The sequence below is a fragment of the Phodopus roborovskii genome, unplaced genomic scaffold, assembly GCF_943737965.1.
Source record: "Phodopus roborovskii unplaced genomic scaffold, PHOROB, whole genome shotgun sequence".
NCBI lineage: Eukaryota > Metazoa > Chordata > Mammalia > Rodentia > Cricetidae > Phodopus > Phodopus roborovskii.
The window spans coordinates 2,324,329-2,340,422 of record NW_026126638.1 but is presented as its reverse complement, the minus strand read 5'-3'; positions in this window follow the sequence as shown (position 1 = coordinate 2,340,422).

The window sequence follows — 16,094 nt, the reverse complement described above, 5'->3', positions numbered from 1 at the left end:
TCCTTCTCCTCCTCTGCCTCTGCTTCCTCCTCCCTCTTCTTGAAATCAGATCAACAGGTTTGCTGACCAGCAGGCTCCTGGTGTCATGCCTCAGGCTTTACAGGAGTGCTGACCCTGACTTACAAGAGTCTGAGAGTCCAAGAGAAATACTCAGGCCCTGGGGCTTGGAAGGACTTTATGGGAGAATTGGTCCTGCAGCTTGCCTCAAGAGGCTGGTGCTACCCTCTCCTGAATACTTTCCTGGTATCCTAGCTGGCTTTCTGTTGCTGTGATAAACACCATGACTAAAAGCACTCGGGGAGGAAAGGGTTCACTTGGCCTAGCAGTTATAGTTCATCATCAAGAGAAGTCAAGACAGGAAAGCAGAAACTGAAGTAAAGATCATGAAGGAATACTGTGTACTGGCTTGCCCCCTGGCTCAAATTCAGCTTCCTTTATCATGTAATTGGGAACCATCTACCTAGAAAGGGTACCATGCACAGTGGTCTGGGCCCTCCTCCCTGATTTAGCAACCAAGGAAATGCTCCATAGACCAATTCAATGAAGCCAGTTGAGTGCCTTCCTGTCACATAGGGAAGTGGGCTCCAAATCACAGAAAAGCTTTCTACCTGAGCCAGCGGGAAAATGTTAAGCCACCCGCCACCCAGAATGCCCATTCCCTTAAGTATTCAAGTTGCTGAAAAATCTTTATGGGCATTAATACAGCTTTAAAACAAAAAAAATCCCACCACTTCATTCCCTGAACATACATGACTAAATATACCTCATGACCAGCCATGTCTGCCAAACATAATGGCCAGTCAAGTGTGAGCCTGCCTAAACCCCAGGGTCTGATAGTTCTCCCATCATAACGGGATTATAAGGTACTTAGCTAGCTCCTGCCACTACTATCGAAAGCAGATTCTTCTCCCACCACAGAAGCCATTTTAGGGACAGCCGAGAGCCAGTGGGTTTGATCATTTATCACTTGTTTCAAGGGCTTTGACTTTGATCTGGGGATAATGTGGTATGTTTGAAAGAGAAATAAGCCTTTTGTCTAAGCTGGGGAACAAAGGGCAGGACCCAGCAGCCGGAAACTTGGGTTTATTTTCCTAAGGCAACCCCTAGAATTCATCATCAGTTCAGGCAGAAACAAAGCAGGGGCTTCAGGAAGGCTCCCAGCTGTTGGATACTCATTAAAAACAAGAGGATGGGGAGGAGAGAGAGGTAGGCAGAGAGGAAGAAACGAAAGGGATAGAGATGAAGAAGAAAGGAAGGAAGAGGGAGGGAAGGAAAATGGGAACAAGGAAGGGGAAGAGGAGGGGGAGAGAAGGAAGGGCTAGCTCTTGGGGTGTAGGTCTCTATCCCATTGGTGGTGTGAAACGGGTAGCCCTTTCTCACTGCTAGCCAGTGCCAGGGACATGAGAACCTTCTAGGTCACAGATCCCTTGCTCAGCCAGGGCCTGGGGGACTCTCTGAAGGTTCAGGCCACTTTAGATGGCCCTGAAGTTCCACAAGGACTTATTAGAATATGAAAGAGGACGCTATAGGAGTTACCACCCACCTTCCTCTCTTCCTCCCCCTTCTCCTTTCCCTCCTCTCTCCTTCCCTCCCCTCCTCATTTACTCCCTCCCCTTCTCTCCCCTCCCCCTTTCTCCCTTCCTCCTCTTTCTTTATGTCTTCCTCTCTTTTGTTATGAGACAGTCCAGGCTAGCTGGCCAGTGAGCACCCAAGGGTCTCCCAGTGTTTACTTCTTTACCCTTGGAAATGCAAGCAGAGGCTACACATCACCTTGCCTTTTTGGCATGGATTCTGGGAATCGAACTCTGGTCTTTCTGCTTGCTAGGCAAGTCCTTTACTAGCTGAGCTAGCTTCCCAGACCACAGCTTTGGTTTTTAATGCTAACAATTTACTGCAATTGTCTAGTACTTTATACATGTTAACTAGGCATACTAACATAGAGTTTGAAGTGTAACACAAAGCTTTCCAGCTGATGCAGCAGAACCAGAGACAAAACTGAGTATCTTTATTAACTCTTCATTGTCCTTACAACACACTTCAATTTTAACTTTGACTCTGGCTGAAGGATTGATTTCTGTAGATTTTAAGGGGACATTACAATTTTATCAAACATCTATTGAAGGGAGATAAACACAACACACACACACCATGATACCTTTCTTGTGTCTTCTCTCCCCAGACCACCTCAGCAATCCCAAGCACAGATCAGGCAAGAATATTTCCATAGCACCAAGTTCAAGGCTCTCCTTGGACAATTAGGAGAGCATAGATTTCTTGACCTGGACAGATGTTCAGGTCTCTTCTTGGATGTTTAGAATAGCACCTGTTTCTTGACCTGGGCAGATGTTCAGGGCTCTCCTTGGATGTTTAGAATAGCACCTGTTTATTGTCCTGCTTTGGTGGAATATCACAGCATGCTGTCTAGGAAGAACGGTGAATGTAAAATCAAGCAATCCCGATGCTGTCATTTGGGTGTTGAATATGCCTTGGAGGTTTATATGCTGAGGTTTTAGTCACCAGCCCACAGTGTGGAAAAAGGAGGTTACTGGTGTGTACCCTGAAAGGGACAGTGGGAACCCCAGGGGCTGTCCTGTTTCTCTCTTTGCTGCCTGGCCACCACAAGGTCACCACCTCTTGTCACTTGCTCCTGCCACAATGTACTTTGATGCTCCAGGCCCAAAGCAACAGGGAATATTACAACACATTGAAAACTACACAGTTAATTCGAAATATAGAATGAAATAAAATTCAAGCACAAAATAAAATTTTCCTTCTTTTAAACTGATTTTCTCAGGTATTTTGTAACAGTAGCTAAAAGCTGGTTAACACACCTGGGCTTAGTTCTTTGAGTCCCCTTAAGAATGTTGTGAATGAAATGATAAATCTTATGAGGATTTTAGTGCTAGAAAGCTTACTTAGATGTACACAATGCATACACATTACTTATGACCAAGGAGGATTTACTCAGGAAAGCAGAGTTTGTTTAGCATTAAAAATCCAGGGATGGGGGTGGTGGTGCTTGGTGTTTAGGCTTATGTCACAGAAGTAGAGGATGAGTTAAGATTCCAGAGCTCACAAAAATGCCCAGTGGGCATGATGACCAACCTGTGATCCCAGCCTCAGACCGTGGAAACAGGGATCCCCAGAACAAGCTGGAAAGTGAGCCTAGCCATATTGGCAAGCTCTGAGTTTGACTGACAGATGCTGCCTCATAGAATACATGGAAGAGCTGCTAAGGATAAGGATGGTTTTTGATATAAACCTTGGGCCTCCCACGTGCATGCACACTCATACACACACACACATATGCAAGCATGCACATATATGCATACCACCTACGTGTGCAGACATGAAAAATGGGAAAAGAATAAAAAACAAACACAGAGAATAAGAACTAATGACCATCTCAGACATATGCAGAGCAAACAATGCCAGATGCAAGAGTCTAATCCCTGTGCTTATATCCATGTGAAATTAAACGATAAATGTTACAGGTTGAACTCTGTCCCTGCTATTCACCAATTCCTGTACTTAAGAATGTGACTGTACTCAGGGTAGGTAGGTAGGTAGGTATTGTTGTCACCAGCATGAACCCTCATCCAACATGGCTAATGTCTTTAGGCAAAGGGAGAAGTGCTAGGCATGGTGACTTGCTGTGGAATAATCCTTCTATACACCATGAAGATGTGCTGTACTCACTGTTAATAAAAAAAAGCTGATTGACTGATGGCTAGACAAGATTCTCAGGGCAGAGAGAATGCTGGGGAGAAGAATCTCCCCCCCATCTGTGTTGGGGAAGATGCCAAGAGACAGAATGAGCAGGATGGGGATGTACATACATGAGGTAAATGAGACTTGGAGCAGTACATAGATTAATAGAAGTGGGTTAATTTAAGATGCCATAGCATCCCATGTGATCCATAGCATCCTTGTGAAGTGGGTGGGGATAGGCTGGGAGTCAATGATAGCCATGCAGAGATGGACCACAGAGAGAGAGAGGGCAAGGTGCTCAGGAAGGTCAAGCTGGGAACCAAATGAAGAGTGAAGCAGAGAGCATGTACATTTATTGGCTCCCAAGAGAGACAAGAATCTTGGGGACTTCCATATTAGGCAAGAAGGTCCTAGATCTTGAGGAATTTTTTGAGTTTTAAAATAAAGAATAATGGCATATGGAGTTATGTAGTGTGATGGCCTTCAGCTGATGAAGGCTATGGATGGGAAAGCAGCTTGGATAGGTGAAGGTGAGGATGAGAAAGGAGAGAAGAGGGTAGCTGTGGAGGAATCATCTACACACACGCACACACGCACGCACGCACACACACACACACACGCACGCACGCACGCACGCACACACTTAAAGCATATGACTCCAGCCCATGTGAGACTCTTCTGGAGTTGTAGGTAGGTCTGTGCTGACATCCCTCAGCCCCTTTTCAGGCTGAAGAGGAGATAGTTCAGAGATTGAGCTGCTAGGCCTGAGCTGGAGAAGCCAAAGGATGACTCAACATCACTGAACCTAGGAAAGGTCATTCTCTCACTCTCCAACTGTGGTGACCAGCTGTCCTCTGACTCCTGTGACCTGCCAACAAGGGTTTGACTCATGGCAATCCATGACTCATTTTAGAAAGCTCTTCTGCTGGACTGGCCTCATGTCAATTTATCCACACCCGAGTGAGCTCCACAAAAGGGCTTCAGGAAGCTGTGGTGTGGTTGTGAACAAGCAGCATGAGAAGTACAATGATACACACACACACACACACACACACACACACACACACACACACACACACACCGATCCCCAAAGAGTGCTTAGAAATGGGGAACTTTGGAGGTGGTATGTCTTTACTTAACTCATGCATGCAAGCTTTTTATTTATAGAATTTATAGAATGGTCAATAATATGGAGAATCCTTTTATAATATTTTTATTTATGTGTGTATGTTTGTATACATATGCATGTTTATATACACATACATGCTATTCGTGAGAAGACATTAAGTTTCCTGCTCCATCACTCTACCTCTTTATTCCCTTGCGATAATTTTAATTGAACCTGTAGCTTGCCAGATTTATTTTTAATTTTTTTTGCTTGTTTTGGCTAGGCTTGCTGAACAGAAAGCCACACAATCCTCCTGCCTGCTCTGTATTTCCTAGTCCTGCAGTTACAGGTGGACATCACCATCCTGGCTTTTAAGCTGATACAGAGGATTTCAATGCAAGCCCGCATGCTTTCATGACAAATGCTCTAACCACTGGGCAAGCTTCCAAGGCTCAATACAGGGTATCTGTGAGGTCCCCAAATCTTTTGAATTTGTAAGAAAAATCCCATGCCTGTTGGAGACCAACTACTACCACAAGGTGTTTGCACTCATGTATCTGTAAGACATCTGATAATGTTCTCAATCCCCCAAATGTCCCCCAAAACCAGCAACTAAAAGTGTAGTTAGTATCTACTCTTTCCTTCGAGGCAATAGCGCCATGACCATAACTGATGTCTAACTTTTAAAAACATACTTATTTCTATTTTATGTGTGCCAGTGTTTTGCCTGTGCATATGTATGTATACTACATACATGCCTGGCACACACAGAGGCCAGAGACGGTGCTGAGGTCCTTGGAGCTGTAGTTACAGATTGCTGTGACCATGTGGATGCTGGGGACAAAACCCGAGTCCTCTGCAAGAACATACAGCATGGTTTAATTGGTGTCCCCATGTCCCATGCACTCACTGGCAATAAGGGGGATGACCCCTGAGTAATGACAACTGAGAGTGAACCCTGACCTCCACGTGCACATGTGCAGATGTACATGGGCCACCATACACATATGCACACGTACAAACACACCCCCCACATATTTGAACATGCTTACCTCTCACGTTCAAAGGTAAGGAAACAGCCTAGAGAAGAGTATTTCGAAGCCACACTAAGAATACGCCTTACTTTGAATTCTAAATTTCACTTCTAGGAATTTGTCCTAAGTGAATAGTTGTGTTATTTTTATTATATTGCGCTGTAGTTTATGGAGGGGAAAAAATAACAACCCTGAAATCATCTAAAAACTAATTGCACAACAGGTTGGTAAAATTGATTATGCTAGTCTATAGAAGGAGGCTGTGGCTAACCTATATTCAGTGAAATGATGAAATGATATTCTAGTGTGTGCTTAGGAATAAGAGAGCATGGAACTGTCACTGAAGAAACTTCTTGTCCCCAAGTGAGGCAAAGCACAGCACACTGACAGGATAAGGGTCTTCAGTGAACTGAAGGTAAGACCTTCTGGAGAAGCTGCAGCCAACTTTGGTAGGTGGACACTGATTTGGGCTGGGTTGAGCCACACATCTCATGTTCCCCCTTCAAGAAAATATAGAGGGCACAGGGTCCCTGTGCTCACAGACAGCACTAGGGGAACCAGCAATGTCAAACATACAGGCTTTTCTGGTCAATGGATGGGATTTATAACTGTTTCTGCCTGGAAATCTGAGAATGGATGTAGTTAATAACTGGGTGATCTTTGTTATCTTCAGAGCCCAGTCTCACCTGAATCCCCCAGACTGTATGTCTGTCCCAATTCTTCCCATACTCCTGAGCATTGTTTCTCAGCCAATAGAACCCATTATTAAGGAAGATGTGGTGACATTATTTATGATTTATTAAGGCTTGCCTGAGGATTCAGAAGGCAGGGTCAGTGTCAAGCTATAGAGATCAGGAAGTGGTGATACACACCTTTAATCCCAGCAGCCAGAAGCTAGGAGGTGGTGGTGCATCCCTTTAATCCTATGACTCAGGATTAAGAGATAGAGTGATCTCTGTGAGTCCAAGGCTACTAAGATTTACACAGGATTGATCTAGTCTTAAAGAGAAACAGCTCACACAAAAATGATCTCAGCACCTGGGATCACAGGTCTTCAATTCCAGCACTAGAGGGGTATAAAAGATAGGAATAGGGTCTTCAGTAGTTAGTATCAGGCATTTATTCTCCAGCCACAGTGAGGATAGGAAGACACTAAAGTCTTAGGATTCTCCAGCCACACTGAAGAGAGGTTACAATCAGAGGTTTGGTGGAGTCAGGATTGCCTTTCATTCTGAGGTACTAGTGACCAGCTGATTCACTTTTCTGGGTCTTTTATTTTTCTGCATCATGAAGAGGTCACAGGTACTTTACCGAAGAGTTTCTATGTAGTCAATGCCTTATGCTTTGTTGTGATGATTGTCATGTGGGAATTTTCCCCCAAAGCTGTACTGTGGTTAAATAAGTGAAAAAGACACTGCCCAGGGTCAGAGGTTTGAACAAATTCTAGATAACCTAGTCATGTTGAACCAGATTTCCTTCTTTCCTCATTCAGATTGTTATTCTGCTGGCTGTGGAGCTTGCAGGAAGCCTCACAAGAAAGGACCTGCAACCTCCTCATCCTGACATGCGGCCACTGAGGCAAGAATACAGGTGGTTAGGCTGATGCTGTTACCCAGGATTCCTGGGAAGACAGCCAGGGCACAGGGACATAGCACCATGTGTGCAGCATCCAAGGAGGCCTGAAGAGGGCACCAGAGCCTCTAGAACTGGAATTTACAGACCATTGTGACTGGGAACCAAACCCAGGTGACAAGAGCAGCAAGTGACCTTAGCTGCTGACCATCGCTCCAGCTCCTCAAAAGACTTCTTACATTCAGCTCAGAGCGAAGTTTGGCCCAGGTCTTTTATCTGACTTTTGCTTTATCCTTTCCTTCCCTATGAGGACGATTAAAATACCTCCCTCCCTCCCTCCCTCCATCCCTTCCTCCCTCCTTTCCTCTCTTCCTCCTCCCTCCCTCCTACGACACTTGTTTTATTTCTTAGGTTTTAGGAATTAGTTTAAATCTCTCTCTCTAACTGGATTAGACTGGGCAAATTGGTTGGTTTTGGGAATGGAGTGAGGGCATTGGCTTCCTCGCACATAACCTGGAGCCTGTGTGTTAGATCCTAGTTAGCAGCAGAGACTCCATTTTTGTCCCAGGCTGCCATTTTGTCCTGAGCTGATATCCACAATTTCCTGAGGCTAGGCTTCAGCCCCCTGACCCCCAACCCCTTACATAGGTGTAAACCATAAAGGTTCTGCTCCCTTCTTTGGTTCAGAGCTGGTCCAACCCACTAAGCCACAGAACTCCCTGATAGGCTGAAAGTGAGTCACCGTGAAAGATTCTCAGTGGCTTCTCCCTGTTTTAACACACACACACACACACACGCACACACACACATACACACACACACACACACCAGTTTAAGCCTCAATGATCCCTTATTATGCTAAGCACCCAGATTACTCACTGTAAAACTTGAAACTTTACATCAGGGAGGCTGATGTTTAAGTCAGAGAGAAGTTAGGGATGCTGGGTCAGTTCGGGAACTGTTATTATTATTTGCACAAGTAGGTCAATATTAGCTAAAAGAAACTCATTAAAACTTTTGATTTGAAAAAAAGGAGGAGGAAAACCAATTGGTACTACAGGCATATGCCACCCAATTTTAATGGGCAGACAAGGATGTAATCCTCATTTGCTTCTCTGATGCTGTGATAAAGCACTAACCAGAAGCAACATGGGAAGGAATGGGATTACTTCCTCTCCTATCTTACAATAGGTAGCCAGGGCAGGAGCTCAAGGTAGGAATCCAGAGGCAGGAACTGAAACGGAAGCCATGGGGGAGTGCTGCTTACTGGCTTGCTCCCCATGGCTTACTCAACTTGCTTTCTTATACAACCCAGGACCACAAACCCAAGGGTGGCACTACCCGCAGCGGATTGGGCCTGCCCACATCAATCATTGATCAAGAAAATGTTCCATAGACATGTCCACAGGCAATCTGAAGGAGACACTTCTGTTGTGGGATATTTGTACACTGTGTGAAGGTGTATTGCTGTGATTGGTGCAACAAAAAGATGAATAGCCAATAGCTAGGAAGGAGGTATAGTGGAACTTCCGAGCAGAGAGAGAACTCTGGGAAGAAGAAAGGCAGGGCCACCAGCTAGACATGGAGGAAGCGGAGAAGGGGTTAACAGCCATGAGCCACACAGCAGAACACAGATTAATAGGAACGGGTTAGTTTAAGTTATAAGGGCACTAGTTAGAGACAAGCCTAAGCTATAGGCTAAGCTTTCATAATTAATAAGAAGACTGTGTCATTATTTGGGAGCTGGCTGGCTGGCGGGACAGAGAAAAACTCATTACTCAGTCCCTCCGTTGAGGCTTCCTTTTCCCAGGTAACTCAGTTTGTGTCAAGTTGTCAAAAACAGCCATAACAGATGATGCTCACCAGCAAGGAGTTGTGACAAGCTCCTCTGACACCAGGGGCTGCTGGGGACAGCGGTGCCTTTGTTTTCTGAGGAGCATCTGAGGAAGTTGGTGAGGAGAGAGCATTCTGCCCGAGGCCTGCACTGCTCCAGCTGCTTTGGAGTTTGACACTAATCACCTAGAGATTTCTAACACCTGAGAAGCCACAGCTCCATGGAGCAGGCTGTCCTCAGAGTCGAGAACCCTGCCATCTCTCCACTCTGCTCTCTGTCTCTCTTCTTCATTGTATTGTCTTTGTTCTAATGTCAAAGGTGGCTCCACGCTTCTCCAGGGGTTTCCCTAATCCCGGGAAAGAACACTATTCAATCCTTCACAAAGTCAGCGTGCCAAACCAAGCACTCTACTCAAGGCTCTATCAAATAGTAGGGAGGCTCTCAGTAACATGCCGTTTCTGCATGAGTTACTGCTCGAGCATTAAAGAACTACAATGAGGCAGAGAATGTCACACCCATGTCCGCTGGCAGTACGGAAGGAAGGAAGGAAGGGCAGGTGGATAGCAGGCAGATTACTTGAGCTTGGGATGGAATCTCACGAGAAGGAAGTTTTGTAGAGTAGTCGGGGAGGGGGGGGGTTGAGAGGCTCTGGAAAGCGAGGGCAGCCCTGGAGAGCACATCTCGTGCGGGCAGATGGGAGGAGCACCCGTTCTCAAGCAGATTGTTGTTTCATGTGTGCACGCCACACGAGAGGGAGCTCCCTTTGAGTCACAGACCTGAGCTTGGTACCTGTTATTCTTGTGAGTCTGCCTTTCCACACGCAGCAGGGTTAGGTACATTTTCTTGTCCTCGCTAAGCATAAAATTCCCCAGATGTTTGTGTTCAGGCTTAAATTTCGTTCATTCTGATGTTTTCTCTAATACCCCTCGGGAATGAAGTGATTTGTCTTGTGTGCTTTTCTGTGATTCGGCAAAAGCCAGGGCCTGTTTCTTGCTTTGTTTTTCTTGTCACGGGAGAATTGAAAGCAGTAGCTTTTGTTCAATCAAATTGATATTTTTTTTTAAAAGCATTTTAAAAGAATGTCAGCCTGGGCCAAGGCTCTCTCCTAAACTCTTTCACTCTTTTTCTTCTCCCTCTGATGTTTTGAGACGAAGCCTGTTTTTCGAGAGTGTTTTCATCTCTGCTTCTGCCCCTTCCTGGCCTTAAAGAATAGCAAAGTCTGTGGGCCCAGGACAAGTGCCAGCAAGCCTGCCTATTCATCTGCCCGTCTCCTGCATGCCATATTTTCCACAGTCAACTCAGGGCCCCATGAGAACACTCTGACACAGACATTGCATGAGTGAGCTATACCGGAAGTGGAGGCGAACACTTTGTATCTCTCCACAATGTTGGCATTTATTAAATAACAGTGATGTTATGAGTTGTCTCTATTTCCTTGGCTTTACCTCACCAAGTATTCCTGATGTTTCTTGTTGTCTGTGGTTGTTGATAATCACAAGTTCTTTGATGCAGCTTATGGTGGTTTCAATGAGAATGACCGCCATAGCTCATATATTTGGATGCTTGGCCACCAGAGAGTATGAATGTTTAAAAGGATTAGAAGGATTAGAAAGTGTGGCCTTGTTGGAGGAATTATGGTACTGGGGTTGTTGGGCTTTGAGGTTTCAAAAGCTCACGTTGGGTCAAGGTTTTCTTATTCTGTGCCTGAGGATCACAACTAAGCCCCTGAAACTTTAAACAAGTCCCCGACTAAATGCTTTCCTTCAAAAAGAGTTGCCATGGTCATGGGGTCTTTTCATAGCAATAGATCAGTGACTAAGACACCAATCTTGCATCCTGATACTAGTTCTCAGATCATGTATCACATAACAAGTTACGGAATGGCAAGGAGTGAGTTAAGGAGGCTCCAGGATTCAGACAGGCTATTCTGAAGGTACAGGCAGAAAACTAATGAAGATAATTGAATATTTTCAGGGGACCAGGTAAGTCTTATTAACTACAGGTGCAGAGATGTTGGGGTCAGACATGTCAGATGCAGATCTCCATTGCAGATAGTTGTTTCATTTGTTTTTAATTTCCTTTTTAAAAAACTTGCACAACATGGGGCTTGGGGACAATCTCATACGTGTATACAATTATATGTTTTGATAGGAAATGTATTTTGATCATATTTACACCTATTATTGTTTCTTGCCCCTCCCCCTTACTGAATCCCTTTCTTTCCAGCTAGTGAACCTCCTCTTTCGTCTACTTTTGACCTACTGATTTTAATTAGAATTGACGGCGTGGGTGGGGGTTACGTTCCAGAGTTTGGGCAACTTGCCATTGGTTTCACCACTGACGAAAATGATGTCCCTTCCTTTGGAAACTCATTTACTATCAGCTCTTTCTCAGGGAGCGGTGGGGCTTCACAAATCCCTCTTCTGTATGTGGGGGCCTGGTGATAGGTCCAGTCTTCGTCTGGTCTTGCGCACTACGCACAGCTGCTATGAATCCATCATTGCAATGGCCAGGGACCATCAAAAGGTAGCATTTCAAGACTCTTGTCTCCATCCTCTGGTCCCTACACTCTTCCTGGCCCCCGTTTTGTTCCCTGGGTAGTGATCCAGATATCTCTTGGGGGCTAAGTACTCTGTGTTTGAAGTAGGTTGTATGCCATGGGGGGGGGAGAACTGTGAATGTAACGATTTTCTTAGACAAAGATTATAGCAAGTGACAAGGCAATAGATCTGTGCCTCTGCCATGTCTCAGTCTTGGGGTGCTCCCTCTTTTACACTGTCAGGTGAGGGGTTCACAGCTGTCATTGCTGCCAAGTTCTCAGGCCTAGCTTTTCTGTTGCGACTTTGATGTAGCCATGTGCCCCCTCGTTCCCGCTTTAATTTGATAATTTCATAGGTGGGAACATTATATTCACTTTGTGAATGAGAAGAGCTATGCCTGCAGAGACTGACTGATTAGAGCATCAGTGCTGTGGAGAGATTGGAATGCTGCAGGTCCAAAGGCCAATTTCCTAGTGTTGGGCTAGTACTAGCCCCTCAGAATAGCCTCTTTCCCAACCCGTTGGGGAATAACATCCTGTGACTCATTGAAACCTTTTGGAATCTATTGCCTTAGCAGACCACTAGTTTCTACCAGACCCAAAGCTAAGAATGTCATCAGATAGCATCTTAGGCTTATAGAAACGTTTTTTTTTTTTTTAATCTCGCTGTATCTGCCTCTCTGATATACTGCTCACCAATATACTTTAAAGTTGCCTTGATTTCTGGCTTTCTTTGTTCTGCAGAACTATAAAAATCCATGAAGACATCCACTATAGCAACAAGTGATTCTAGTCTTTGGACAGAATAAAGGTATGTTCCTAACCTTATTAAATGTATTTAAAATGTGCTGTATAAATTGACATTTTTATAAAGTGTATGGTCATTCTACTCACTTTATTAGAACTTAGAAAAATTGTTTGAGGATGATTGGAAATGTTCCCAGTGAAATGCATTCAGAATGTTTTCTGATACCTTTTATACTCCATTGTATTTTTCTCCAAAGTAAACAGACACCTTTGCAACAATTCTACTGACCGTAGAGCTGCCTCAAGATTAGGGAAAGGTTTCCCTTGTGTCATTTTGAGGCTGTCAGATTTGCTATGAGTAATGAAGTATGATGTAGTTACAAAGGTCATACTGAGAGTCTACTGATTTCCTCCCTGGGTCTCTCTCTCATGCCTCCCTGTGCATATAGGAAGGCAGTCCCTGAATAACACCTAAACATGGCATGTCTCCTCCTTTATCATGGGTATGTGTGGTGTGTCTGTGTGGTGTGTGGTATACATGTGTGTGTATGTGTTGTGTGTGTGTTGTGTGTGTGTGTGGTGTGGTGGGTATGTGTGGTATATATGGTATTGTGTATGTGGTTTGTGTGTATGTGTATGTGGTATGTGTGTGATATGTGGGGTGTGTGTGTGTGTGTGTGTGTGTGTGTGATGACATTGAAATCCATCTTCAACTGTCGTAATCTTGACTGTAAAGATTGTTTATGAGTGCTTCAACACTCTTTGGAAATGGCCCCAGCTCATGGTGGCTGCTGTCTGGGCTTGACTGTGAAGGCCAGCCTTCTTTAGGCAAGTGTGTTATACAGCCTGGAGTTGGTAGAACTGTGCACTATGGGATGAGGGTGTACAGAATGATCAGAGGAAGATAAAAGAGCAGGTGGTGCTGTATGGTTTTTGTTCATTTTTGATGGCTCCTATTCAAAATTTAAGTGTGGTCTTGATGTACAGAATCATGTGATATCCTTCCCAGCCTGTTTCCCAATATGAAGTTAGAAGCTATTGGGTCCTCTTTAATGTTTCTCCTCTTAAAAGACTAAGAAAAAATTATTTGTACATCTTTATGTGTTACATTGTGATATTTGGGTATATATAACCACACATATGATGCACAATAATCAAATTTCATCATATGCATTTTTATCATTTATGTTTATATATTGGGGATTTTATAGTTTTTTATATACAGCTTTAAATATGTAATATTTTTTTAAGCTAATTGTCACCTCACCATTCTACACGAAACAAGCAACAATACCTCCAAAAAATAGAGAAGTTATTAGATCAATATAGTTCAACCAGGATTTTAAAAATAAAAAGCCAATAGGTAAATATGTAGACAGATGGTAGGTGAACATATATAATTCATTATTCTATTTGTATTTTCTTTTCCTTGAGCTATTCTACAGTTATTATTTTTTAGATTTATGTGTGAGTGTGTGTGTGTGTGTGTTTTCACACAGGCATGTAGTGCTCTCAGAGTCTAGAAGAGAGCATCAGATTCCCTGAAGATGGAGGTACAGGTGGTTATGAACCACTCAACATGAGTGCTAGGAACGAAACTCTGGGCCTTTGAAAGAGCAGGATTGTTTTTAAGCTCACTCAGTTTTCATTCCGTCTTCAAAATGGCCTATGGAGTAGCTCCCATGGTCTCATTGTAGTGCCATTGGAAATGATATAAATTTATTTGTTCACCATCCTAATACTACCTAGTGAAGTCCCCTCACTTATCCTGTAAGGATGATGATTTAAGTAAAATCCAAGTCACAGAAGCATTGATAAATATCCCAAAGGTCAAACAGTTGGGGTCTGGACTTGGGTACAAAGCTTAAACCTGAAGTCGATAGTGGTCTAGACTACCAAGATGGTTGTTTGTTGGGTGTCTGGGACATATCCATTCCACAGGAGGAGGAGGAAGAGGAAGAGGAGGAGGAAGAGGAGGCTTTGCACTCACAATGATGAGAGGGAGTTAAAACCTCTGTCTTGAGCACCTTGGAGTTTGGGGTGATGCAAGGTCAAGGGATCAGAAGTTGGGTGGCTAAGGACAAGGAGAAGCATGGATGTGGTGAGAGGTGACAAGAATTTCTTTTCTGAAGAACGAGGACCTGGGACATGAGATCAGAGAGGTGAACCTCCAATTTCTTCTAGTCTTGCCAAGACAAGAAGAGGTTAAGGGTCTCAACAAATGCAAAACCATTCCACGGGCCTTTGTGTCACCTGTGGAGCTATGTCCAGCATAGACTCAGTGCTAGTTTTGTCAAGAGGCAACAGAGGGGCATCAAGCTCCCAAATCTCTTCCACTTCTGGAATTTTGCCACCAGGTGTGACTTTCTGATGGTCATGAATGGGATAGGAGGGAATTGAGCTTTTCAGAGATTGGGGGGAGAGGTGGCAGAACTTCTAATTTCTGTTTGCTTCCTAGTCTGAACTAGGGCTGGCCCAGAGGCTGACAAAACTCATAACTGTGTTTGCTGAGCTGTGCTTGGTAAATGATAAGGAACCCAAGAGGATGAGGGAGTTGAGGAACATCAGCCTTCAAGCAGTCATTGAACTGGTTCTCAAAAGTGGAAGAACCTGAAGGCTTGGGGCCTAAATGGGCCTAGGGAAATATTCTAGAAGGACAGTCTAGAAGGAAATAGTCTAGAAGGACAGAATAGAGTGTATGATTTGTGTGTGTGTGTGTGTGTGTGTGTGTGTGTGTGTGTGTGTGTGTGTGTGTGTGGCAAGGGCCATCAGTGATGTTCTAAGGACAGGTTGTAGAATATGCCCCAGGAGACACACCTGCCTGAGGATTTAGGCACACAAACCACGGGAAGGGTTTGAACTTCCATCATCCATTGCTCAAAGCTGGAGATTTAAGTGGTGCAGACAAGACAGGGGAAATAAGCTTCACACAGAAGACAATTTTGCTATCTAAAAGGGTGTGGCATTCTAGGTCTCTGCTTCTACACTGTAAGATCATTCCCCAGTTACAGAATTTCTAGGAAATACTTGCAAACAAGATGACCAGTGCACATGCTTTTATTTCCCTGGGCTATGACAGCAGATATCTTGAACACACTGTGAAGGAGACAAACTACGCGCAGAGTGCTCACATGTACTCACTTAGCATAAGCTTTTCCTTTGCTGGAATCTAGTAAGCAAATTCACTCGCCCAATCTCATTTCATCCCTCAGAGCTAAACCGTGGCAAGGTTGTGTTCAGCAGAACATGGTGAGGTCCAAGCTCTAATGTCAGCGGAGAAGAAGGGTTACTGGAGATCAAAGATTGAAAAGATTTTGAATCATGGGCAGAAAAGATTTACCTTGTTCATCAATACACAGGTCACGAGCAGTAGACTTGGGCTGCACACGGAGTAGGCATAGATGCACACAGAGACCAGGATATATGCTGCACATAGGGTAGGCATAGGCACACACAGAGACCAGCATATATGCTGCATAGAGGTAGGCGCACTGGCCCATGGGAGACATACACACAGGCTGGCAAAGGCAAAGGCAAAGACTCTAACCT